Raw genomic sequence first — 25,586 nt, 5'->3', positions numbered from 1 at the left:
GCTTAAGTTCAGACAATGTTACATTTGTTCTCTAAATACAAATTACTAGTGTTGGGAAGCCACAGTGCCTGAGCCAGCCAGTCAACTGGAACTCTTTGTTGGTGGTACTTGCTCCCCAACTCTGAGACCTCAGGGTCGGGAGTCCATCTGCCCACCCTGGGAGGGGTTCCCACCCCTGCAGGATCACAGGTGGTGCCCGGCCTCTGCAGGGACACTCCTGGTGACGGGACACCCACCCACTGTATCACAGGGAAGCCACCCCATTGGTTAGCACATCTGAATTACACAGTCACGGTAAAGCCTGCACTCTTAAAGCCCCCTCCACCCCGGCAGGGGTCCTAGTGTCTTGCACCAGCACTTAACACACTGAATCTCCCCAAGATCAACTCTCCAGGTAGCTGGCTCCCACCTTCCCTCCACCAGAGCTGTTCTTTCAGGGACTAAACACCACTGTTCCCTTCAGTCACTGAAGTTGGCCCTGAAAGTTCCCCATCCTTAATTACACTCATCTTGACAGAGTTAAATTTGCAAGCATTCATCTTAAAATGTAGCCCATGAAATTACACACAGTAATTCTCATATGTTCTGAATTGGTCCTGTGAACGCCCTTGTCAAGAACACTGTGATTTATTTTGTCTACTAATATTGCACTAGATTTCGAGCCCACCCCATGACACTCCAGGTTCCTAATTAAGCATGTTGTCAATAAAATTAGGATTTTAAAAATATTAATTGCTGTTTTTCATCCTAAGTTTATGCAGCTAGTTTGGTTAAACTCACGATTCCCGCTGTTAATTCCATCATTCTCTCTTCTCAGACCTTTTTGAATCTTGCTTTTTATCTCTCTTTTTTAAGTGTTTGTCATTTTGAAAAATTGATAAGAATTCTTCATAATTTCAGCCAAGGGATTACTAAAAATAGTTATCTGTACATAACCAGGAACAAGGCTCTCTGCTACACAACCAGAGACGAATGAAACTCTTATTAGACTATGACTATTACTCTTCTTAATAATATTGAATGCCATTGATTATTGATATTAATCAACAATATTAATTGGGCATACTGTTTGATAATGGTATTACTGTCAGTACTTATTACAGGCATATTGAATACAGTTACTTAGTATCTACTATATGATTTCATTAATTGACATTCTTTGTGTATGGTTATTTTATAAGTTATGAACCTACCCATGGTAAGGATATACCCCTATATGTTTTGTTTTGTTTTCATTTTTATTTTATTTTGCTTTCAATTTTTATTTTATATTGGGTCATAATTGGTTAACAATGTTGTTAGTTTCAGGTATACAGCAAGGTGATTGAGTTATATACATATATCTATTCTTGTTCAAATTCTTTTCCCATTTAGGTTATTACAGAATATTGAGCAGAGTTCCCTCTGCTGTACAGTAGGTCCTTGTTGGGTGTGTGTACTTGTCAATCCCAAACTCCCAATCTATCCCTCCCCCCAGTATACCCCTATTTGAATGTTTCCAGACCTCACGTTACAATTCTAGAATTCAAGTACATACGAGAAACTTTGTAAAACGTTCCACTGAAACTGAAGTATATACTCTGCTGATCAGCCCTAGCGAAACGGAAACGAGACTAGGGCTTAACGCCAGCTCCTGACGCCCTTACGGATGGAGGCGTCCACTGGCGCCTTCCCCTTTTTGGGCACAGCAAGGGCCACAGCTGAGTCGCTCGATAGGTCCTGCATCTTGCCCATGGCCATCCCCTTCCCAGGATGCAAAGATGCCCCAAGGCGGTGGAGAGGTGTTGGGTCTACAGCCTCATCTCCCTTCAGACTTCTTCACCCGCTCGTGACAGTCGCCTTTTGGAGCCTCTGCCCTCTCTCCTTGCAGTCGGCTTCCACAGCATCTACCTCCCTCCCCGGCCACAGACCGTTTGCATCTTATAGACTATGGACTTATTTACTTATCCGTTTGTTGCCTGACTCTCCGGCAGGAATGCCAGCTTCATGAGTGCAGGGACAGGGACTCTGGTGGTGGGGGTGGGGGGTCTCTTTTGTTCACTAACTATATCCTTAGGACTAAAAATAGCACCTGGCCTGTTGTAGGATCTCAACAGATGTTTATTAGATGAATGAATGGGGATCATGTCCTGGAGAGGATTTATCTAGAGCTCTACTTAAATGTCTCCCGAATTCTTGTTATGATTATAGGGTCCTCCAGCACCAAGGACCCTAACGGCAGAGAAGAGCAAAGACATGTTGCAGAGCCTGGGCACAGTGGCCCTAATGAAAGCAGAATGCTTATGATTCCCGTACCATATGGTTCACCCATTACAGTGTACGGTTCAGTGATTTTCAACAAATTCACAGAGTAATGCAACCACCCGGACAATGAGTTTTAGAACATTTTCCTCATTCCCCGAAAGAAATCCTGTACCCCTTAACCATCACCCCCACACACACGCCACAACTGTCCCATCCCCTCAACCCTAGGCAACCACTAATTTACTTTCTCTATAGATAGACTTGTCTATTTCAGGTAGTTCATGTCAATGGAATCAGACGCTGCATGGTCCTTTGTAACTGACTTCTTTCACTTAGCACAGTGGGTTCAAGGTTTATCCGTGTTGTAACTTGTTTCAGGACGTAACTCCTTTTGATAGCTGAATGATACTCCATTGTATGCATACACCACATTCTGTTTATCCATTCATCAGTTGATGGACACTTTGGTTGTTTCTACTTTTGCCTCTTATGCCTAACATTGCTATGAAAATTCATGTACAAGTTTGTCTGATGTATGTTTTCATTTCTCTTGGGTATATTCCTAAAATTTGGGGGAACTTCTCTTTTCCAAAACAGCAGCACCATTTTGCGTTCCCACCAGCAGTGTGTGAGGGTTCCAGTTTCTCCCCAACCTCACCAACACCTGTTTCGGTAGGCTGCCTCTTCTTAGTCTCGTTGTTTATCATACATTCCTTGTCAACTTTGCATTATTTTTGTAACATCAAAGGTTCCTTTGTTGAATGTCAATTCGTTACTATGAGGAAAAATAAAGCGAAACCCCAAAGTGAAAGGATTTGGATTGTGCCTATTCATTTTGGAAAACGGAGCTGCATTCAAGAAAACTGAAGAAAGCTAAAAATGTCTGTTTCCGTGTCCAGAGAGTTTCTCTTCTCTGTTTTGGTGCTTCAGTATTTTGAGGACTCAGACATCCATAAATATGTCGGTAGGAAGAGCCACATTTCTCTCCCTGCTTTCATGCTCCACCAGCATAATCGCTAGAGGTTCCCAGGGATGCGACCAAACTGTGGAGCATTTTTAGACTTCTGCAGATGGAAATGTCAAAAATGCTTCCTCTTGCATATGGTGAACGGGGAGGGTCTCTGGTCCGTTAGCCAATCTCTTTTCAATCCTCAGGGACCTCAGACTTTCAGTGAAGTAAGATGACTGAGGGTGCTTTTCTTTAGGGGTTTTCATAATATGAACGAACTTAGAGTTACATAAGACTGTTGCCCATCAACTCCTTGCATTCATTTCCGGAACCTTCTTTTTATGGAAGTGCTCATCCATTTTCAGAAAAAATATTCATAGCTTTGCTTACCACTGTTTAACTGTGAAAGGTCAGCCTTGAAAAAAACGTTGTGAGCTATTCTTCAACATTAGTAACTTTGTTTGTTTGGATTTTTAAATTTTTGAAAAAATTTTAAATTTTTTATACAATTTTTAAAGGTTACCCTCCATTTACAGTTGTTACAAAATATTGGCTATATTCCCCGTGTTGTACAATACATCCTTGAGCCCATCTTACACCCAGTAGTCCGTGCCTCCAACTTTCCCCACCCTCATATTGTCCCCTCCACCACTGGTAACCACTAGTTTGTTCTCTGTATCTGTGAGTCTGCTTCTTTTTTGTTATGTTCACTAGTTTGTTGTAGTTTTAGATTCCACAAATAGGTGATATCATGCAGTATTTGTCTTTCTCTGTCTAACTTATTTTACTTAGCATGATGCCCTTCAAGTCCATCCATGTTGCTGCAAATGGCAAAAGTTCGTCCTTTTTTATGACTGAGTACCACATCTTCTGTATCCATTCATCTGTTGATTGACACTTAGGTTGCTTCTGTGTCTTGGCAACAGTAAGTAATGCTGCTATGAATATTGGGGTACATGTATCTTTTCAAATGAGTGTTTTGTTTTTTGCGGACATACACTCAAACGAGGAATTGCTGGGTCATATGATAGTTCTATTGTTCGTTTTTTGAGACACCTCCCATACTGTTTTCCACAGTGGCTGCACCAACTTACATTCCCACCAGCGATGTATAAGGATTCCCTTTAAAGGCTGTAGTCGCGGGGGGTGGGGGGTATTTGTTTGTTTGTCTGTTTTTATTTGCTTTCCATGAAGAAAACTAACAATTCATCTCTGAGTTTGAAAATTCCAGCTGGCCGTTTCCTCTGGCTGAGGGAAAAGATATGCTTAGAATGCTATTTTTCAAAAAGTCCAATTTCAGAGGCACTTTTCTTACAATTTCCTTAAAATGACAAGTTTTCAAACTACTAGATTTTTGCCTTGAAACTCCCAGAGGCTTAAGAGTCGACTATTCCTGGTGAATGCCGCAGTGACTGCTGGTGCAGACCCAGGGCAGCATGGTGTGACGCAGCTGTGTGTCCGTCACAGACGGGTACCAAGCTGGGTACGTGATCGTTTACTGGTTCCAGCGGCTGTTATGCTTAATGCAACATTCACAGATCTTGTTGGAAAAAAATTACGTTATTTGGCCATCAAGCCCTTTGCAAATTAAGATATATTTACCCATTTCATCAGCATAAATATAGCAAAAGGAAAGAAACTGAAGAAATTAACAGCTCTGCTTTCTGTAGGGTGAGGAACCAAGTGAGCCTGTGCATCAGTAACCATTGCTGTGTCACAAATCATTGCAAAACGTAGCGGCTTCAAACAACCTGCCTTTAGTCAGCCTGTGATCGTGTACGTCAGCAATCTGGGCTGGGCTCAGCAGGGCAGTTCTTCCGGTCTTCCTCATGCATCTGTGCTCAGTGGCCAATCAAGCAGGCAGCTTCGCCGATCTCAGCTGAGCTCTCTCACCTCTTTAGGAATTCATCTGGGACAACTCAGCTGACTCAGCTTTGATCCACTAGGTCTCATGTCTTCCAGGCTTGTTCCTAGGACAGGAAGGCAGTGTTCCCAGAGATCAAGTACAAGCACGAAAGACCTTTTGAGGGCTAATGTTTGAACAGGCACGTTGTTGCTTCTGCATTTTACTGGCCAAGGCCAGTCAGAAGCACAGTCCAAATTCAAGAGGAAGGAAAACAGACTTCACCTCTACACATCCCTTCACAATCATTATAAGGAGCCTAGATTCAGGGAGGGATTGTGGCCATTTTTGCAAAAGATCACAACCTATTTTATGACTGTTCAAGAATGTATTAAGAGCACATTAAAATGTGTCATTTCGTTATATTCTTTGATCACACAGCCTTTTCTTTTTTCTTTTGGGCCATGCTGTGTGGCTTGCGAGATATGAGTTCCCCGAGCAGGGACTGAACCTGGTCCCTGGCAGTGAAAGCACCAAGTCCTAACCACTGGACCACCAGGGAACTCCCAACACACAGCTTTTAAAACTTATAACTTAAGTTCTTCTTTTGGACATTAAAGAGATTGACCATATCTGTAACAAAGGACTGTGTCAAATTTCCTCTTTTGATATGGGTTTCAAGTTTCTGAAAATTCTGAATCTGATCCCAAAGAACATTCCATGCAATTTTTGTGGAGGTTTTCATTTTATGGCTCTCAGATAAGACTTCCTCCTTTTTAGTTGAAAAAATAATAAGGTGGCTTTTCTTCAAAATGTGTATAATGACCTTTTCGGTGTCACTGAAACAGTAATGGGTTGGAGCAATTTTTGTTTGTTTTCTTACACAAGAGGTACCGTGGCTTAGGAATGCATCTGTAATAATTAACTCATATTTTAAATAAGCACTGAAAAACATCTGAAACCTTTTCGATTAACAGTTACTGTTTTTTATGAATTCATTGATTGTAATTCACTAGTGAGTATCATATGTTTTCATGCTGGTTTCAACTATTGCTACAAAAATTTTAAATTAGTGTACTTCTAAAGGGAGGGAAAGAAAGAAGAAAGGAAGAAAGGAAGGAAAGAGAGAAAGAGGGAGAGAGGGAGGGAGGGAAAGAAAGAAGGAAGGAAGGAAGAGAAGATAGTGGGGAAATGGGGACTTCTACACATCGCTGATGGGAATGGAAATTAGTTCAACCACTTTGATTAGCAATGAGAAATAGCTAGTAGAGATAGACATCCTACAAAAAACAATTCCATTTCCAAGTGTTTATCTTACTGAAATTCTCAGACATATACTCAGGAGACGTACACAAAGATAGTCTCTGCATTATTTCATTCAGCAAATATTTATTGAACACGTACTATGCCTCACATACTATTTCAGGTATTATGGATATAGCAGGGGACACAACAAACAAAAATCTTGCCTTCAAAGAGCTTAGGAAGGATGACGGAAAATAAGCAAAATAAATTAGGAAAATATATGGCAGGTAAATTCGTGATAAGTGTTATGAGGGGAAATAAAACAGAGAAAAAGAATAGGAAGTGTTGGGAAGGGGTTAAAAACTTGAAGAGGACAGGAATGGCCTCATTGAGCACGTGACAATTGGGGTTGCTAGTTTAGCAAATAAAAATACAAGACACCCCCCTAAATTTGAATTTCAGATCATCAGTGAATTTTCTAAGTATAAGCCCATCCCATACAGTGTTTGGGACATGCTTACACTACACATTTATTTGTCGTTTATCTGAAATTCAGATTTAACTGAACATCCTACATTTTCTCTGGCCATCCTAGTGACAATTGAGTAAAAACCTGAAGGAATAAGGAAGCAAATTAAGCAGACATTATAAGAATGTTCTTGAATGAAGGAATAACTGAGAAGTAAGCATGGCAGGCAGGGGAAAGAGTAAGAGCAAAGGCCCTGTGGCCAACTGTATTTGTGAAAACTTAGAAGTCACTAATCCCTCAGTAGGAGAAAGATAAATGACCTGTGGGCTATTTGCACAGTGGATTCAAATGGATGGACTAGGTCTAAATGTGTCAACATGGACAAGTCTCAAAAACATTCTATTGAATGAAAAATAAATTGTGAAAAGATAGACCTGTTCTGGTGCATTTGTGTAAGGTTTAAAAGCACACATAATAGTATATACTTACAGTACATATATGTACGCATATATAATAGTATATGCTTATGGCTATGTTTGTATGTAGTCAAAGGATAAAACAAACATGGGAATATGGGAATGATATTCAGAAACTTTAGAAGAGTCTCAGCCTCTGGGGAGGGAAGGAGAAAGGACGAGAGCTCGCGCTCTCTCTCTCTCTCTCTCTCCCCCCCCTTTCTGTCTCTTGTCTCTCTGTCTCTGTTTCTCTCTTTCAATAAAAACAGTCTACCATATGCAACATCATGGATGGACCTTGAGGACATTATGGTCAGTGAGATAAGTCAGACAGAGAAAGACAAATACTATATAATATCCCTTATACGTGGAATCTAAAAGAGCTGATAGGAATAGAAACAGAGAGTAGAATAGTGGTTACCAGGGACTGGGGGATGGGAGAATTGGGGAGATTTGTTTTAAGGGTACGGACTCACAACTAGAGTATGAATTAGTCCCGGAGAGCTAATGCATGGCATAGTGATTACAGCCAACAACACTGTACTCTAAACTTCAAAGTTGCTAAGAGACTAGATCTTAGTTATTCTCAGCACAAAAAAGAAATAATTATGTGATGTGATAGCAGTGTTACAGCAGGAGCCAAACTGTAAAGTATATATGTACCAAATCAGCACCTTGTGTTCTGTAAACACACACAATGTCATATGTCAATTATATCTCAATTAAAATAAAGTCTAGAGCAAATAAGGCAAAATGTTCAGTCTTAATGGTATTCAGCAGTCTATTTTCTGTACTTTTCTAAATGCTTAGGTTTCATTTTTTAAAATATTTTTTAAAGAGGCCCATCAAAATTTAACAAGAAAAGAATTTTAGGTACTTTTGTATTATGAGGGACTCACTACAGTGGTAAGGAACTTAGGAGTGTGTACATATCTGGTCTTGTGACTGCCCTGCATACATACTGGGAGGGGACAGTATTGGTGAGCAGTGCTCAGGAAAGGCTACCTGTTTTAATTCTGAACGTCCCACAAATTCACAGGGAGCCCTTGGGCAGGCCACGAACTCCTTATTGCCCATTTCCGCATCTGTCCAGCAGAGGTGCTTACACAAGCCTTCAGGCCTCAGAGCGCTTCTATGAACAATGCTTACGGACACAGCTGGACAGGCACTGTAAGTGTCCGAGGAATGAAGGGTTAGGGCATTTAGTTTTGTCTAATCTGCGATCCACCTTGGTTTTCCCATTGAACTGGAGATTGAACAGACTTTAAAAAGTCAGGCTCATTTTCTAGTTCTCTCCAATGTGCCCTCAGTGGCTGAATGAAGTTGTAGGCGTCCTAAATGGACCTGAATCCCCTTTTAAGTTAATTGCAGATGATCAGGGTGAACGCTCCCTACAAGGACAGGGCACGCGGGACACTCAGAAGAAAGGGATGGAATTCAGGACACTATTCTTTAGGATCAGGGTATTTCCTATGATTTATTTACAGGAATTACGTCACCTGGCATCTCATTAAAGCTCACAACACTTGGGTACAGGGCTTAAACCAAATATCAACGTCTAACACAGCAGGCAAGGGGGTATTGTACGTGGACAAAAGCTGCCAGATTTCATGCCCTTAGTTGACACAGGTAATGCAAATAAGAATATTAATAGCATGTGTTTTATTAAGCATGTGTTCTGTGCCAAAAACTATCCGTTTTGCAATGCAATCCTCATAGCAACCCTCAGGAAACCGAGGCTGAAAGAAGTGTAGAACCCATTAGCCTAAGGTTGCTAGTATGACTAGTACAACTAGTAAGTGGTTGACCTGTGGTTCAAACCCAGGAAGTCCAGTGCCATAGCCTGCACTCCTAACCCCTTTGCTATGTCTCTCAGTGTCTTGGGGCAGGAAAGTGCATCCTAATACTGGTTTCAGCCTGCTGTGTAGACAGATAAGGAAGGTCCTGCCTGAAGACTTCGGTTGACCTGTTCAAAGCTGTACAGGGACGAGGAACAGAATCAGAGGCGCTAACAGAGAAAGCAGAGAGCAGAGAGCAGCTGCCAGATAACTGTTGGCAAAAGTACACACCAGGGGTTATGCCGGGGTTAGCCAGCTCGGGGCAGCGCCGAGTCAGCTACGTCCTGTCACTGGACTTGCTGGTGGGGACTACCTCCTGGTGTCTGCAGAGCGCTGCTTGGGTGGGGATGATTTTGATGACCAGAGGCAGCTCGGGGCAGGGATTGGCAAACCCGTCACCTAGATCCTATCATCTTTGGTGTTTCCTGCTTTCCATCCCTTCCGGGAGCTCCCTTGCCATCCATCCACTCCACTAGAAACCAATCCTGAGACTTCTCGCTGTGAGCCCTTGGTTGACCAACTTCTGCTTTTGCTCAAAATTAAGCCTCGCATTTTGGAGGCTTAAAAAAAAAATCTACATTAAAACCCTTTGTTGGAATGCTTTACACTTTCCACAGAACAGAACCTAAAATAACCTGTTACACAGTTAGTCACAAATACAGTCCTCTAGTTTTGGAGGAATTGAATACAGACTCGGATTCAAATCTGCCTCTTTCTGGGTATGGACTTTCGGCAAGTTACTTAATGTTTCTGAGCCTCAATTTCTGGATCTATAAATGGAAATTAATAATACCTACTTGCAGCGCTGCTGCAGGAATTAAAGATGATTCACGTCATGTGCCTGGTGCCACTCAATAAATACTAGCCATTATCATCATCATCCTATCCCAGTTTAGGTTAGAACCCATTTCCAAGGGAATTTTCTTTGCAAATAGCACAGAAGTCATCCTCTGAAGATTCTAAAGATACTTTCCTTTCTCTCCGCTGTATCCCCTCTTCTACTGAGGACTCAAGATCAAAACTGTCCTCAAGCATCCTCACCTCTGCTTGGGATCAGCTATTCAGACCAGTGTTTATTTGCTATATTTTGCACTTTTGAGACAGTGAAAAAGAGGGTGAGATCCAAGAAAAGACCTGTGAAGATCTTCCCAAGACCCCATTAGAGAAGAATATAAAATATGAGTATAAGAATATACGCCAAGAAAGAACCTTATGTTTCTGAAAGCCAACACCAAAACAACTTAGAGTTTACTAGGTAGAGACTGAGGGGAGAGATGGAAAAACATCCATTTCAAGATAGAAATTACAGCTGCGGGATTATTAAGTGTCTTTATCAGGCCTCCACAAACGCCTTTAGAAATCTGCAGAACGCACTGCAGAAGGTTCCACACCACTGGCGGTGCACGCACCACGCGACTCGCCCCGGCTCAGTTATGAGCGACAGAGCTCATTTATGGTTTCAGATTGACTGTAATTTAGGCCGCCTTTATTAAAACAATTATACAGAATTGCATATAAACACCGGTCAAATGCTGTTTCCTACCATCACAGACGCTTCTCCTGTTTTTTATTAGCTGAATGGATTTCACTCTAAAAATTTATTGGGTAGTGATCATAACGCTTGGCCAAGAGAAAGTGATAAAGCAGCATTAAATATACTGTGTGCAGATGAACAAACTTCGAGGACTTCGAATAAAATCAAAGCAAAAACAAAGCACCACCACGATTCCTGCCTTGGAGGAAATTGAGTGAGGCATATAGACAAATGCAGAAATGGTTACAATAAAGTGCTACAAATGGGTAGAGAGATGCATGGGTTATTTCAGAGCAGGAGAGGGTTGTAACCAGGTTGTAGGCAACAGGGGGACGGGGACCACGTCAGAGTCTGTTCCCTGCCATGTCTCAGCCCCAACCAGTGCCTACTGGAGAATATCCAAGGATTTTTGGCTTTATCCCGGGTAGAAGAGGAGATTTTTTTTTTTCAGAATGGTACAACATGGTCATATTCATTTTTGATATGGAGGCAACCAGTTATGAAGGGTTTCCATCAGAATTAAATTCTTAAAACCACAATTCCACAGGCAAGACTGTTTATTCCTTCATTTAATTCATCCTTCAATGAATACTCATTGAACGTCTAATATGTGCCAGGGACTATTCTAGGCTCAAGAGAGTCAGCAAAAAAGAAAACAGACATAAATCCCTGCTCTCCTGGGAGAGACAGGTAATGAACAAAACATACAAACAAATAAGTTGTATAGTCTGTTAGAAGGTGATAAGGGAAACAGAGAAAAATAAACCAGAGAAGGGATGAGGGTGAGGGGCAGAAGCAGGAGGGCAAGTGGGAGGAGTTGCTTTTTTAAGAAAGATGGTCATAGGGCTTCCCTGGTGGTGCAGTGGTTGAGAGTCCGCCTGCCGATGCAGGGGACACGGGTTCGTGCCCCGGTCCGGGAAGATCCCACATGCCGCAGAGCGGCTGGGCCCGTGAGCCATGGCCGCTGAGCCTGCACGTCCGGAGCCTGTGCTCCGCAATGGGAGAGGCCACAACAGTGAGAGGCCCGTGTACTGCAAAAAAAAAAAAAAAAAAATGGTCATATATCACAGTGAATTTGGCATTTGAAGAATTGAGTGACAGCTATGAAAAAGAAACAAAACTTGCTACCATTTCTTGCTACTGGAAAAAAAAAGGTGGTCAGAAAGGATCTCTCTAAGAAGGTGATATTTGAGCAGGGACCTGAAAAAAGTTTGGGCTTGATTGGGCTGATATCTGGAGAGGTGCATTCCAGGCACAGGGAGGTGCAAAGGTCCTGGGCTAGAGAGAGTCTGATGAGTCTGGACAACGGCAGGGAGGCCAGGGTGCCAGGAACAGAGCGAAGACCTCTGGCAGAATAGAGATGCTCGGAGACCGGCAGCATCAGCATCCCAGGAACTTATTAGAAATGCAGATTCTTGCACCGCAGCCCAGACTTATGAATCAGAAACTCGGGGGGGCCTGGGGGAGGTGAGACCCATTGATCTGTTTTTGTTTGTTTGTTTGCTTTTTTGCGGTACGCGGGCCTCTCGCTGTTGTGGCCTCTCCCGTTGCGGAGCACAGGCTCCGGACGCGCAGGCTCAGTGGCCATGGCTCACGGGCCCAGCCGCTCCATGGCATGTGGGATCTTCCCAGACCGGGGCACGAACCCGTGTCCCCTGCATCGGCAGGCGGACTGTCAGCCACTGCGCCACCAGGGAAGCCCCATTTTGACAAGGCTTCCAGGTGATTATGATGCTGGCTTAAGTCTGCCTGAGAGCTAGGTCCTGAGCCCTCTTTTCCCCCGACAGTATCTTTCCTGGACAACCTCGTCAATTTCCATAGGTTTAAGTGCCCTCTATGTACAGGCGTCGCCAACCTTTTTCTTTTCCACCCAGCTATCTCTTTCTGAGTTCTAATCTTGCATATCCAATCCGTATCTCAGCAAACAGCCTAACCAACTGCCTATTTGAGTCAGAACCTTAGAAACTTGCTTCACTGAACCCACCTTGTTTATAAGGTGAGTTATAGCAGATTCTTTGCCATTATGATTTGGGGTGGGTTGATCTTTATTTGGTGGCAGGAAAAATGTCATCACATCACAAGTCATCACTCGATGACAGTTTTCAGCCCCATCTCAACTCCAGGAAACTGACTTGCCTTTTCTCCCTGGGGCACAGGTGCCTCTGTTCTCTTAAATCCTGGGAGCCTTCCTCCTAAACTGGCTCATGGTTCCAATACATTCTTATTGCTTGCTTGAGAGATTGAGTAATTGATGTCACCTGCACAGAAGCCTTCTCTCTATTATAAGTTCCAACCGAAAAAGGAATGCTTGCTGAAACTTTTTTTCTATTCAATTTCACAAATATTTCTGTTTTAACTCCCTTTCCTAATGAGGTGATGGGCCCACGAATAAACAATGAGTATTGAGTCCCCGCTGATAGGCACTGTGTTAGGTAATAAGGAATGCAGTACCTCCAAATACTGGACCAATGGACGGTGAGTTGAGTGAGGGTTAATAATCTCAACTCGGAACTCAGACTGCCCAAGTTTGATAACTGGCTGTTGCCTACTTTTCATCTGTAGGACCTGAGGTGGGTTATAAACCCTCTCCCTGACGTATTCCCTTCCCTCCAAATGGGGCTACTAATAGCACCAACCTCCCAGGGCTGTTGAGAAGATTAAATGAGTTATTGCATGTAAAGTGCATAAGCAGTATCTGGCAGCTGGTAGGTGCCAAGTAAGTCTTAACTACGGTTAATATATATTTCAAGGCAAATAAACAGAAAGGGTTTGGTGAAAGTGTTAACCTGTGTCCTTGAGTGTACTTCTAATGTACGCCGATTTTATAGTATGGTACTCACTATAATACAGCTGCTCCCAGGGGCTCCAAATGACATTGATTAGCTTGTGATGTTTTGATTGATTCTTGTTTGTGTTTCACAATTACTTACTTGCCCTGGGTTTTTACTGCCCTGAGTTGAGACAGTCTAAATCAGGATTCCCAACCAGGAAAAAATAATAAGCAACAATTTCACGTAATGAGAACATAACAAGATTATAAAACATAGCTATTAAAAAATGACATTGCTATTTAAAAAAATAACGAACTAAAACAGTTACTAGATGGTTTCTTCGTATACCCCAGGGACTGTGGTCTTAAGTGCTTGCTGTCTGGCCAGGAGAGGAGATGGAATTCTTTCTTTTTGATTGAAGTGGCTCAGGATTGGCCTTTAATTGACCTGGGAGTGAGGAGAGAAAAGGATTGGGTATAAAAATATAATAGGGTTCACTTAAAACCAGTCAAGGACTTTAACCTGCCCCAAAGGAGTCTTACTCTATCCTCAACATCTGGTGAAAGTAGAAGGAAAAGATGACAGTATTATTTTCCGGAAACATATGAACGGAATGTAAATCAATGTCTGTTTGGTGCGGCTTAGAAACGAATGTAACAGTACAACATACTATCACCTCCTATAGATGCTACCCAACTCCAACTGTGGCTCAATCCGTAATTAATAGTATATATAAAGTAAGTGCGTGGCCGTGCTCGCTGTGATTGCCAATATATTTCATTTGTATTAGTATGAGGTAGTCAAGCTTGCGAGATAAGAGCTCAGGTCACAAAAGGATGACTCTGGGTTCAAATCTGATGAACAGAGTCCCCTCAGTTCGTTACTTCACCTTTTTAGACCCCAGGTTCCTCCTCCATAGAAGAGAGAGAAAAAGTAACTTCCACCTCATAGGAATCTTGTGATGATCAATGAACGTTTTGGAAAGTTCTTAGCACTGTGCCTGGCACAGAATATGTACTCGTAATAATGTTAGTTATCAACTGTCATCAGTTGTGTGGTTTTGAAAATATTTAATATGTGTTGAATCCATGGTCTTCATAAGGCTAGAGAGAGAGAGATGATTCTCAGGCCAGTTTTAAAGGTGAAGAAACGGGCACCAAAAAATGAAGAGACTTGTTCAAGGTCACACTGCGCCTTCAGAGCAGGATTCCAGGGCTGTCCCATGTTATTGGTTCTTAGCAAAGGATTGTGTAGCCCAGACTCAGATCCAGCCCACGCTGGGGTCTGTCCTCAGCGGGGCAGATACACAAAGGAATGAGTGGGTCATCCTTCTCCAGCAGCAGTGGTTCTCTGGCTAAGATCCAAGCTGAGGCATCTTCTCCTAAGTGCTCCGTGTACTGCCCCGAGCTTGTTAGGAAAGCTGTGACTGCAGACCCCAGAGTTAAGAACCAGATACTTTCTATTAGTGAAGTGGGTCTAATTTTTGCTCTGCAACTTTGGGTGTAAAACAATCATAGTAGTTTACTCCTCTAAACCCAGTTCAATCTATGTCCTCACTCACCAAGGTGGCAGAAATTCACTCATTCTTTCCTCTCCACCAACTCACGTTCTATCAATACCTCATGACAGGAAAAGGGTCTCTTGTCATTGATCCAGCATAGATGCCACGGAGATGCTCACGTACCCAAGAACTTGAGGTCCATTTTAAAGCCAAAGACTCCATCCCTCCTGGCAGAACCCCAAGATCCTTTGCTGTGCCTAAGACACACCTCTTGGCGTTTGGTACCTTCCTCCATTGTCCTCAGGCTGCCCCGGCAGATGACCGGCGCCCTCTTGAGGCACTCTGTAGACATGGAGGATGGGTCTCTCCAATTGCAGGTGGCCCCCCTTTCCTTCCTCCGGGGGTGCTACTGCCTCTCTCCATGCTTTTCTCCATTCCCCATTTTTCAAGCTTCAGAGCACCTCTCCTCTCTTGGAGACTTTAGCTCCTTTCAATACAAAGCTCCCTAACTCTTTGTGAGAACCCGAGGTAATCAGGTCTCAAAGTCCTGCTTGCCCTCTGGAAGAACCAAAGGAAAAGTATTTCTCCTTCTTTCTGAATCTTCTCCAGCAGTAAAAGCAAAACACAAAGGCATATGTCCAGAAACCAGCCTTCCACGTTTCTTTTTTCAGTTAGATTCTTCAAAAAGCATCACACTCGAGCTGAAAATGGAAACATGCTCTATTCTTTCATCACAACTACATGCTAGGGCTGACCGATGGTCCAACACTTTGCAAAGAGCCTTTGATTCTTTATGTCTTTGCAAGAAACTGCCTGAATTGTCAGTGGTAGAATTGGCCTCTTCGGAAAACAGACCATTACAGAATTCTGACTGGCAAAGCTTGTCATCCATGAACTCCAAGGATCACTGCTGGTGAAACAGAGAATATATTTCCTTCATATTTTCATTAACTTCCAGAAGATTTAAGTTTGAATTTTTATCTCATTCATCAAGCTTTACCATGGCCTATTTCTCTCAGTACTTAAATTCTTCAAATGTAGTTTTTCTTCCCTAAATTTGTATCCATTCTCAGTTTGGGCTCCAAACACAAAAGGCTTAGGGGGTAAAGAGAGCCTGTGTCAGGGACTAGCCCAGGCCATGGGGACAGAGTGACAATAAAACACATAAAGGCCCTCACATGTATACGCTTATATTGCCAGGTCCTGTTCTAAGTTTTTCACATATATTGATTCATTTAATCCTTATAACAACGCTATGAGGTAGGTAGTATTACGATCCCCATTTCATAGGTGAGAAAACTGAGGCGCAGAGAGGTTAAGATACTTGCCCAAGGTTGTACAGTGAGGAGGTGGCTGAGGCAAGAGCCAGGCTCTGGAAGTCTGACATCAGTCTGTGCCTTTCACACGCAGCTGTGAATACCGATCATAGTTAAGAAGGAAATAAACAGGCTAATGATACAAAGAGCAGCTGGGGAGGTCACTTCCCACGTGCTGATCAGGGAAGGTTACTTAGGAGGCAGGGTTTGAGCTGAAACGTGAAGGATGGCAAGGAGCCAGCTATACAAAGAGTGGGCGGGGCGAGGGCGGGCGGTGAGCATTCCAGGCAGGAGAAACAAGACACGCAAAAGCCAAGGGAAGGAAAGAGTCATTCGCTGGCAGAGAAGTGGCCTGGTGGCAAATCATAGAGAGGGACTCGGAGAATAACACGTGATGACGATGGGGAGGGTGCTTCAGGAGCAGTGAGAAGCCTGGATAGTTGTAAGCAGAGGTGTGACATGATTGGAGTGGCTTCTGCAGTCATGGGCTGCTGGGGGACAAGGGGACCAGTGAGAACCAGGAACACAGGAGACCTGGAATAGGGTTATGGAGATGAAGGGACTGGTGGCCGCAGACAAGGCTGGATGGATAAGGAGGACCTGATGCTCGGGACATCCCAGCCATCTAAGGAAGCGAGGACTTTATGCCTAAGAGCCAGGGAAACCTTGAATGGGTTTAAGCAAAGAAATCCTATGATCAGGTGTGAGTTTCAGGAGAGTGACTCCAGGTGGTGTGGTGAATGCATTTGAGAGACAAGACTGGGGTCCAGTCAGGAGGTTGCTAGAGACATGGCGGTGAAAGGTGATGTACACTGACCGAGGCTAGGAACAGGGCCTACTCATGCAACAAAGATTAAGCAATGGGCACCAGGCACTGTCGGAACAAATCAGACAAGGGGCTGCTCCCAAGGAACTTTCCAGATCTATTTATGAGGATAGGCTTGGTGATAATTTGACAGTGAGGAATGAGTCAAAGGAAGGAGATGAAAGATCTCTCTATCCCTGTGGGGAGAGGAAGGATGCCGTTTCGTAAGACAGGGAACCTGGAAAGGGGCTTTACCAGTTGGTCAGCTTGATTCAGGACATATTGAGAATTCCAACGGCCAAGGTGGAAAGGCAGGAGGTGGATGTAGATGGAATCCAAAGACTATTCTAAGGATGCAAACTATCGGAAGAGAAAGGTTTGAACATTTCCTCGATCACTACCTGTTGGGTGTTGCAGTCAAAACAAAGCAGCACTGGAAATAATCTGCTTCCAAAGAAATAATATTCCCTGTAAAGGCCTCAGAACGCGAGGAGATGGGCTTCAATTGCAACATGAAAGAACCGGGCTTGGCATGAGAACAATCCTCAAGGACTTCAAAAATACAGAAACCTCCCATTCAGCTTCCCATTCCTCAGATTCAGATAATCAAGTCCCCCAGCCAGGAGCATGTGATCACCACCGTCTGAAATAAGGTGGGTAGTCCTCACAGGCGTTCATCTTTTCCTCCAACACTGACTTGGAGGAAAAGTTAGATGTTTCCCTTCTGTGGATTGTGAGGCCTCTTGAACTGTCAAAAATGTTCACCAGAGATCATCAGAGAACACACAAGCTGTGTCTGGAAAGATCAGTTGGAAGACAGGATGTGTGAGATTTCTTTTTATTATAAAATTTGTAAGTTTTCACTCCTGCCAATGTCCTGGAAATAATGGTATCAGTATACCTGGGTCTCCTTCAAACTACGGTAAAAGGGGAAACAGTCCCTCCCTTGAAGGATGGGTGGATGGATGGATGGATGGGTGGATGGACGGGTGGATGGATATTGGCGATTCAAGTGACGAGTGAGTTCTAGGGAAAGATTTTACCTCTGAGACAAGCTGGCTTTTCCACCTTCGCTAAGCGGGTGCTCCCGCCTGCTTCTCCCTTTATTTCATCACCCGTGTTTTGACAATTCATGAAAAAGGAGAAAAAAAAAGTGTCTAAGGCAAATTGAGCTCCTGAAGTAATAAACATTTAGACATACAATGTGAATTGAGTTATTGTTCTCCTCGGGATAGTCTCCCAGTGTGTTTCTCTTTTTTGGAAAGAGAACGTGTCAGGCCGTCTTCCTCCCCCAGGCTCTGGAAATGGGAGTCTCCCCTCCGCAGTAATTGTTGCGAATCCTGACAATAGCCCCACGACTGGGTTATCTCACAGGAACTTCCATTTCCAAAGAGTTGAGGGGAGATTAATGCAAGAAAACTGGACTAGATCGAGGGATAAGAGCTGCACCTTCCGCCAAGTTCAGCCAAGGTAGCCTCTTCCTCCGGCTCCCAGGGTGGGAGGGGGCCTCCCGCGACGGGTTTCGGTGGGTTTGTCGGGGACGGCGCCGGGTGCGCGGGCGGTCCTCGGGCTCCGACTCCCCGCTCCTCTCGCGCACGCCTCTGGCTCCGCGCAGCCTCTGCGGCTCGGCGGCTGATTCGGGACCTAACTTGGTCCAGATCGCGTGTGCGGCGGAGCGGGAACCGGGGGCTCGCGGGCTGCGCAGGGGCCGGGCCGGGCCGGGCCGGCGCGTTCATTGTTGTCCGGGGGCTAGGCCGGCTCTCGGGGGTGCCCCGCGGCGCGCGCGGGAGGCGGCGGCGCGCTCGGCCGCGCGGGACTCGCCGGAGCCGGCCTAGCCCCCGGCCGCCGGCGGCCCCGAGCGCGCTCGCCGTGCCCGGGGGCGCCGCGCGGGGCCGACCGCGATGCGGAGGGCCGGGCGCAGCGGCACGGTGTTCGGCGCGCGGGCGAGGGGCGGGCCGGCGGCGGTGCGCCCTGGCGCGCGGCCAGGCTCGGCGTGAGCGGCGCGAGCGGGCGATGGGCTGACTGGGGACCCGCAGGGGCGGCGGGGCGGCGGCGGCGGGGGCGCGCGGGCACCGGCGGGGCGGCTGCGGGCGCCGCGCGGCGGAGGCGGAGGCGGAGGCGCCGGGCTCGGATGCCGCCGGCTAGGCCCCGGGCCTGCGCACCCGGGGCGCATGGGACGCCCGTTTCGGCGGATCCGCCGCTGCAAACCTGAAGTTCCTCGGCTCCCTGGGAAGCACCACGAATAAAAGGTAATGTGTCTTTGTTTCCCAGCCGCGACTGCGGGCAGGCGGTGGATTCTGCAGCACTTCTGGGTCCGTTTCTGGGCCGGTGAGAGGGACATGACACTTCTGCTTTACTGAGGACGTAGAGCATTTAATGCTGCAGATGTGACATTGTTCCAGTGCACACCCCACGTGCGGCACAGACTCTACTCCCTCGTGCTACCCCCTCTCCCCACACCCACTTTCTTTGGCATCTCGACCTCACACTGGCTAGGTCTACCCGGGGAGAAAGGAAAGGACCTTGCTGCGGGCAGACCCGGGCGTGATTTTGTTTTTTTTCTAACCGTTTTTCTGGAAGTGACAGGGAAGTCCTGTTCTTTGGGTGGGTTCAGGAGGCAGGCTGCAGATCGCCGGCTGCCTAGGACTGCTAAAATGGATTGCTCTTTCACACTCCAAATGGCTGCAGCAAGTTTAATGCAGGGAGACCGCGGGAGGAGGAGAGGAGGGAACCCCCTTCAGGACGAACCCCCCAAACGCAGGGCTTCTGTCTTGCAGGCAACTGCCCAAACGTGGGCGCATATTGCGTTTAGAAAAGATGAACCGGTCCTGTACTTTGAAAGCCGTGTGGGCTGCCCGTGTGTAGTCGGGAACTCGGTGCCTTTCTCCAGTACCTCGTTAGGAGAGTAACTGCTCAGTAGATTCAAGCAAATTCTGCGAAATTTCCAAGGGATGGCTGTTCTAATAATAGGTCTGGCGGTGGCTTCTTAATAGACACACACATTCTGAATGGTGCAGCCATGCCAGTCCCCCCGGAAGCTCTGCTTGCTGAGAAGGGCGATCCCCAGACCTCACCCTGGTTGGAGGAGGCTTTCTCCCCTATGAATGGAACATCCCAGTAGACGTTGTTACCGCTGTTCTGGCTTCTCTCAGTTTGAATCCTCACAGCCTCTGATGAAAGGGATTCTCAGAACACCTAAGCCAACCACATTTCTAAATCCGAGCTCTTCGGTGGGGATGGCTTATTCAGTGTTGGAGTAGCCCCAGCTGTATTTAGACACCTGGTCAGGCTGATTTGATCTGCATTTACCTGAGTGGGTTTTCAACAGCTTCTCACATACCCCTAACACCTCGGCACTATAAGTCTGGTCCTTTTCTGAAAGCATGACTGTGATGTTCGGGAAAGCACCAGTCCAAGAGCCAGGGGCAGACTTATGACTTCATCCAGGGAAGCCACCGCTGACCCGGGGGAAAGTGTCTCAGGAGTTGGATGCAAAATCTATTCCTTACACTTAGTAGAACTTAACCCTGTGTGCCATTTTTCCAATGTGCAACAAAGTGGGAGGTTGATGGGGGGTGGGGGGGATGGGAGGACACCTTTCATTGTTTTGTTTCTGGTTTTTAAATTGCTTCAAGTTCATTCCTAGCGTTTGGCCCCCTTTTGGAGTCTGACTTGGACATGGTGGGAAGACTAAACCTTCAGATCAGCAGAAATCTGATTCTGATTCTCAACGTGTTCATCTCTTGCAACCTAGAGGGTTAGAGGATGGGCCTCTTCTGTTGGCTGAGGGGTCCCTTCTGCTGTGAATGAAATCTGGGTTTATTTAAGGTACACCAGGAATGGGAGGGTCCCGCCGCAGATAGACTTGAATCTCTTTGGCCCCAGAGGTTAAATAGCTGCAGTTAATTTGATTGGAAGCAATATTTGGACTTGCTTTGAAATCAATACTATATTGTCCTGCTAGTGAATACAGTGTTGCCTCCAAATAACTTGGAAAAAAGTGATGCTTGATGTGAACTGTGCGGGTAGCAGTAACCTTTTAGAAAAAGCAACAACAACAACATTAAACTCTTCTTGTGTTAAAAGGGAATAGTGTTAGTTGAAATGAGGATCAGAAAATCCACCCACTTAAAAATTTTTTTTCTTGAAATATAGTTGATTTACAATGTCATGTTAGTTTCAGTCATGTTAGTGTACAGAAAAGTGATTAGTACATGTGTGTGTATACATATATATATTCATTTTTAGATTCTTTTCCATTATAGGTTATTACAAGATATTGAATATAGTTCCCTGTGCTATACAGTAGGTCCGTGATGATTATCTATTTCATACGTAGTAGTGTGTATCTGTTAACCCCAAACTCCTAATTTATTCCTTCCCCGCCTTTCTTTCCCCTTTGGTAACCATAAGTTTGTTTTCTCTGTTTGTGAGTCTGTTTCTGTTTTGTAAATAAGTTCACTTGTATCTTTTTTTTTTTTTAGATTCTGCATATAAGTGATATCATATGATATTTGTTTTCCTCTGTCTGACTTACTTCACTTAGTTTGATAATCTCCAGGTCCATCCATGTGGCTGCAGATGGCATTATTTCATTCTTTTTATGGCTGAGTAATACTCCATTGTATATATGAACCACATCTTCTTTGTCCATTCATCTGTCAATGGACATTTAGGTTGCTTCCATGTCTTGGCTATTGTAAACAGCGCTGTAATGAACACTGGGGTGCATGTATCCTTTCGAACCATGTTTTTCTCCAGATATATGCCCAGGAGGGGGATTGCTGGGTCATATGGTGGCTCTATTTTTGCTTTTTAAGGAACCTCCACACTCTTCTCCATAGTGGCTGCACCAGTTTACGTTCCCACGAACAGTGCAGGAGGGTTCCTTTTCTCCACACCCTCTCCAGCATTTGTTATTTGTAGACTCTGACGATGGCCATTCTGACCGGTGTGAGGTGATACCTCATTGTAGTTTTGATTTGCATTTCTTTAATAATTAGCGTTGTGGAGCGTCTTTTCATGTGCCTGTTGGCCATCTGTATGTCTTCTTTGGAGAAATGTCTATTTAGATCTTCTGCCCATTTTTTGATTCCTCCACCCACTTTTATTCTGACCAAGTGTGATCTGCCACTGTTGTTGGTAATATTCTTTCTGGCACTTGAACTAATTTTATTAATGAGACTTGTTATTTATGGCATAGGGCCTCTTTGTAATTTGTAGACATTGTTGCCAAGTCCCCTGACAGCCTAGCAGGTGGTAAGTGCTATTAGCATTATCTTGTCATGGGAGAAACCGAAACCCCTCGAGGTTCAGTGAGTCACTGACTTCATAATCCATGAGATCTGCCTCCCAGATGTGGGTGGTGCTCAGCCTTATTGAAATGGCCCAGTTACAGTCTGAGGTCAAAGAATAAACCAAGAATGAGTCCTTGGGACTTCCCTGGCCGTCCAGTGGTTAAGACTTCCTGCTTCACTGCCCCGGGGGCACGGGTTCGATCCCTGGTTGGGGCGCTAAGATCCTGCATGCTACACGGTGCGGCAAAAAAAAAACAGAAAAAGAATGAATCCTTGCTTGTGTTCTGGAACTTGGCAAAAGGCTCTGTGGACTAGTGAGAATGCCAGAGTTGTAAAAGAAAGGGGTCCTTGAGTCAGCCTCGATGAGCTGATGAGAAAGTGTGATCGATTTGTGATGGGAGAGGCAGTGATGAGATGAAAGGTCCAGGAAATTGAGGGGACCTGTCAGGGTACCTTTATATTTAGTAAATATGGGGTTGAGTGTGACTGCCTCCAAAGAAGATCATGACTGACTTTACTGCATAAATATACCACTCGTGCTCACGTTATTAATGCTAGTGTGTGTGTATAAGTAAAAGACCTAGAGTTTTATTCGTTTGTCCTATACTTATCAGTTATAAGAGTTGCATTTAGCCTGACACACTGAATGACTGAAAATACGATGGGGCACATTCAGAGCTCAAGCTTTGTTCTGAGAAATTTTTGCATATGTCAGTACTTTTTTTAAAAAAAAGGAACAGTGTAGCTTCTGGAGAATTTCCATTTAAACTAGGTAAAGTGAGAAAGACATGCTAACAGTTAAAATAGGTTTTGAAGTTAGTTTAAACCACATTCTACACAGTATCAGAAAGTATAAGTCTAGATTCACCAATGGCTTTCATTCCTGTCTTTTATTTATTTATTTATTTTTGGATATCAGCTGATGTGTCAGTAACCTTTGTGGCAGAAATTCTCTATTTGGGTTTATTCATTGTGAAAACTTCCAGCATCTCTATTAGAAAGGATCTCTGAGACCTCATGGGGAGAGAAGCCATGGGATAAAGATCTTCGATCTAAATTTCAAAAACTACATTCCTCTTGAGCTCCCCGGACACTGGTTATCCGTTCTCTCCATCTTGTCCATTTCTGATTCTTTGACGTCCGTTGCTCTCTGAATAGGTAGTTAAAGGAACAAAAGTAGATATTGGATGTCTCCTAAAAGGTAGGAGTTGATGGGAGAAAAGGAATTGAAAGGATCAATCCATCAGTTATGTAAGGTACATAGATGCTTGAACTTTTCCTACCATAAGCAAAATCGAAGACTTAAAGAATCTGGGAAAAAGTGGCCACTAAAAGACGAACCTGTTGGGGAAGGATGAGATTTGAGTATTTTATCTTATGCTGTTTATTCTAGCCGTAATCAGACTGAAGTGTATTGGCCGTATTTTCCATTTTTGTTTTTGCTTTTTCCAGGACATTTAATCTCAAGAGCTGGTACAATAGCTCTTGGAACTCTGGGCTCCAGGGTCACCACTGCACACAAAGCCTGCTGGTTTTGCTACTCTCTTTTGCAAGTTTTCCGAATCAGCATAAATCCAGCTTATCAGAAATTCTCTCCACAGCACTTTCCTTTTGGTTCCCTAAATCCATCAGCTGCCACTCTTTCCCCTATCCTGTGGGATCAGCATGTCTCTCTCTTATAAGGAATAATTTAGACACACCCTTACTTTCGAGGCTACCAGCTCTACCATTAGCCGCATTATCCTAAAAGTATCTATCCTTATGCCTCTCTTACTTGCTCAGAAGATGATCAGAGCTCTTGCTACCATTTAGTGAGTTGCATTAATGCTTATTTTGGGTGCTGTTGAGTGAGTATGTGTGTTTGTGGGCAGAGGGTGTGTGTTCAATTCTTAACTTTATCAGTAGAAATTAGGTATTTTTTTCCCCAAAAGAGAAACACTTTTCTCCTTGAAGATGGAAATTACTGCTCAGAATAAAGGCCATGATTGTTGGAAGGGATTGAAGGGATCTGGTTCAGTTCAGTGATCTTATGACTACCAAATAATCAAGAAAAAATGGGCTTATAGGTTCCGGTTGAACTGAATGGGTAACCCCTCTGTAGATGATCGAGCATCTCTAACGCCAGTTCAGAGATGGAGCTGATAGGAGCCGACTTGTTACAAAGCCTGATCTCCATCGTATGTGGTGGTTTCTGGTTTTCTGTTTTAAAACTGAAGCTCTGGGGGCTTCCCTGGTGGCGCAGTGGTTGAGAGTCCGCCTGCCGATGCAGGCGACGCGGGTTCGTGCCCCGGTCCAGGAGGATCCCACATGCCGCGGAGCGGCTGGGCCCGTGAGCCATGGCCGCTGGGCCTGCGCGTCTGGAACCTGTGCTCCGCAATAGGAGAGGCCACAACAGTGAGAGGCCCGTGTACCAAAAAAAAAAAAAAAAAAAAAAAAACTGAAGCTCTGGCCATTCCTTGATGTAGTGCAAGAAGACGTGAGTTGTGGGTCGTCAAGAACATTTGCACACCTACATCCTTCTCCCCAAACTCTGACTACCTCCACACGCGCCATCGTATTAGTGATTATTTGCCAATCCGTAGTCACTGCGCACTTTCTGTTCACCGAAGGCTCACTACCTTTACCCCCTGCTCATGGTGGGCACTCAATAGATCCTATCTGAATAAGAAAAATCACCGAGTGACTCTTCACACCAACCGCAACGCTGATCTATTTCAGCATCTTCAGAAACCTGGAAAACCCAGTGGTCTAAAGAAAAATGTCCTCTTAGGTCCTTCTGTATCTAACTTTTTTTGTAAGTCTGTTCTGTGGTGTGGCCCCTCATTCCCATTCAGCAATACCTTGCCCGTCTTGGTACTCATGCCAAATACCAAACTTTTTGACGATAGTTTTCACTCCGAATTAGCCAAAAGCTATCCTGTCAACCTTGGGCTCTAACTCCACAATTTCCATCAGAGTTAGCCTGTTCTTCTGGTGATACAGGCTTCTTTGCAGGGCTTTTGCCTTTCTTTGTCCTTGCTGTACGAGGAATGCATGAAAAACATGGCACGTAATGGGGAATTAGATTGATAATGCATGACAACAAATGGAAATAATAATCGGAGAATTGCCAAGGCTGTGCCACTCATACCCATAAAATGCACGATTATGCTCTCCCCACATGCCTGTGAAAAAGTGTATAGTTGGGACAAACCCAAACTAGGAAACCCTAATAGAGTGGAGCCACCTGGTGCTGGGCAACACACCTACAAACAGTGGGTAGTGCACTGCGGGCTTACCGATTTCTCTGCTGCCTCCGGTTACCCCCAAGAGGCATTGG

At 44.7% G+C, this 25,586-nt stretch overlaps 1 protein-coding gene across 8 annotated transcripts in view; it reads left to right on the top strand.

Annotated features, from left to right (window-relative positions):
* Window positions 1-25,586, top strand: part of FRMD4A (FERM domain containing 4A) — a 378,187-nt gene that overhangs the window by 110,836 nt on the left and 241,765 nt on the right. The window contains exon 1 of one of the 8 annotated variants that reach the window (XM_060162181.1): window positions 18,249-18,440. The exons of 6 other annotated variants lie outside the window; for them this stretch is intronic. The gene's annotated coding sequence lies outside the window, so the exon portion shown is untranslated. Of the gene's footprint in view, window positions 1-18,248; window positions 18,441-19,121; window positions 19,220-25,586 lie in introns of those variants that run through there. One more of the 8 variants, XM_060162189.1, reaches the window with a different exon arrangement.

Source organism: Lagenorhynchus albirostris, chromosome 1 (genome assembly GCF_949774975.1).
Source record: "Lagenorhynchus albirostris chromosome 1, mLagAlb1.1, whole genome shotgun sequence".
In the NCBI taxonomy this organism is placed as follows: Eukaryota; Metazoa; Chordata; class Mammalia; order Artiodactyla; family Delphinidae; genus Lagenorhynchus; species Lagenorhynchus albirostris.
Note: the sequence above shows the minus strand (reverse complement) of the source record. Positions and strands in the feature narration are given on the sequence as shown.